Source organism: Cnephaeus nilssonii (assembly GCF_951640355.1).
Source record: "Cnephaeus nilssonii genome assembly, chromosome: 5".
NCBI classification, from domain to species: Eukaryota; Metazoa; Chordata; class Mammalia; order Chiroptera; family Vespertilionidae; genus Cnephaeus; species Cnephaeus nilssonii.
This window is the reverse complement of record NC_137076.1, coordinates 62,704,450-62,706,811: the sequence shown is the minus strand read 5'-3', so window position 1 is coordinate 62,706,811 and position 2,362 is coordinate 62,704,450. Positions and strand designations below refer to the sequence as shown.

The following is a 2,362-nucleotide window of genomic DNA, read 5'->3' as shown; positions in this document are numbered from 1 at the left end:
CTGTGCAGATGAGGTCTTGGTAATAGTTGTGCAGCTGCACCAACAGTCCCATCTCCATGTCACTCAGTGGTTTTATAATCTAGTACATCTGTATGCTTTCAATATATAATGCTACAAGAAGAGCTGAAAAGATCTGAATTAAATTCTTCAAACCTTGAGTGCCTACTATTTATTAGGCATAAATTGGGTACTGGGCAATGATCCTGCTGGTTCGGAAAAACATAAATAGTGTGACAGAGGCGAGTTTTCCTCCCAAGTGGCAGGAGGGTGTTTGCTGGGAATGAAGGGAACCAGTTTCTCCTCTACTTCTACCACCTGGGGTAGCTATGGAACTCAGGCCCTGGGAACAGATGCTGTGTCTCTTCTGACAGGTCCTGCCATGGAAAACCAAAACCAGTTTCTAAACAGCTGAGGAATTTGTTCCACAATCCACATAGTGATATGTCTCCAAGGAGCTCTGGGTCAAGGGGTCAAATATATGAAATCTCTACTGGAGTTCTCATGAAGATCACTATGTTGTGCAGAAGAAGTACACAGAGAAAAATGCTCCTCCCCTCTCCACCTGCACCATGAAAATGCACCAGTGGCTCCCTCCAAGGTGGAATGAGAGAGCTGTTAGTTGTCACACATGACCCAACCACTGTGTTCATATAATGAACTTGACTGGAAAGGCTGGTAACTGCCACAGAGTAGAAGTTGGATTCCTAATTTTCAGGGTGGCCTTGAGGGAGAGGATTTGTTTAGGTTTATCTAGCTTATTAATGTGACTTTCTTATTTTTAAGAAAAAGTATCTTTATTGTTGAAACTGCTACAGATGTCCCCTTTGTTTATGGGTTCTTCCCCATTGATCTCCTCCACCCATACCCACTCCTCCCAGGCCTTCACCACACTATTGTCTGTGTCTAATGGTTATGCAAATAAGTTCCTCAGTTAACCACTCCTCTCCTACCCCCAGATCTCATCTTTTCTCTGAAATTAGTCAGTTGTTCCATGCTTCTATGTCTCTGGATCTATTTTGTTTGTCAGTTTATTTTGTTCATTAGATTCCACAAATGAGTGAGATCTTGTGATACTTATCTTTCTCTGACTGGCTTATTTTGCTTAGAATAATACTCTCCAGGTCCATCCATGCTGTTGCAAATGGGGAGTTCTTTCTTTTTTACAGCTGTGTAGTATTCCCTTGTGTAAAAGTACCACAGCCTTTATATCCACTCACCTGCTGATGGGCACTTGAGCTGCTTCCAAATCTTAGCTGTTAATATAACTCATCATTCTGATACCATCATCATCCACAAGGACTGAATGTGGAAATAAGAAGAAAACCACCAAACCAAATGCCAGGAGACAGAGCAGGGCAGGCAGGGGGACATACTGTTTAGTTGTATGAGGGCACAATCTCTGATCACTTGTAGGATCAAAGCCACCAACTCATTTACTTGTTCTACTGGAATGTAGCCTGTACTTTGGCACATGAGACAGGTGATGCTTTGCCGACCCACCAGGGCACATATGGGCACTGGGCAATGGCTTCTCCCTGTTTTGTTCATCCAGCATATCCTGTCATCTTTCTTTCACTTGTAGGAAGGAGGGTGAGCAGAGGCCAAATACTGGGACACTATGCTCAGGATGTGCTACCTGTGTCATGTCCTGCCTCTTGGGTGCTCGGATCCGCCTGCACACAGTGCATAAGTGCTAAATGGCAAGCTGGCCGAGACTGTGTGTTTTCTTATAATCAATTCATTGAGCTATAATTTTTATAAAATAACATGCACAGATTTGAAATTTATAGATCAATGTGTATTGACAAATATATGCCTTTATTTAAGTATCACCTTAATGAAGACACAGAAATTTCCCATTATCTGATTTTTTTTTTTATACACTGAGTCTATTTTTATCTGCTCCTCAACCCCAGGCAACTACTAATTTGATATTTTTTCATTAAATTTTAGCTCTGCCTGTTCAAAACTTAATGTTACCTGGAAACATACAATGTACATTTTGTTGTGTCTCAGCTTCTTTTACTCAACCAAATTATATTCGTCATGTGTTAGAAAAGCAGTAGTTTTCTCCTTTTAATTGCTTGGTGGTATTCCATTGTATAAATGTACCCATTTACTTGAAGAGAAACAATTAGTCTTTCGACAATTTTTGGTTATATGATTAAAGCTTATGTGAACATTTCTGTACATGTATTTTCATTCCATTGGGGAAGATACGAAGAAATTAAATTATTGGGTCATTTCTAGGTGTTTACCTTTATGAGGAAATGTCAAGGTGTTTTTCAAATTTTTATTATTTTATACTCTTACATCCTCTGATACATTTGATATTAACCATCTCTTTAATTTTAGACATTCT

At 39.8% G+C, this 2,362-nt stretch overlaps 1 pseudogene across 1 annotated transcript; it reads right to left on the bottom strand.

Moving 5' to 3' along the window:
- Positions 1-400: 400 nt before the first annotated feature.
- Positions 401-1,548, bottom strand: LOC307099058 (transmembrane protein 106C-like; annotated as a pseudogene). Its single transcript has 2 exons — positions 1,267-1,548; positions 401-771 (listed from the first exon to the last, which is right to left on the bottom strand). The product of its transcript is annotated as a transmembrane protein 106C-like (transcript).
- Positions 1,549-2,362: the final 814 nt, after the last annotated feature.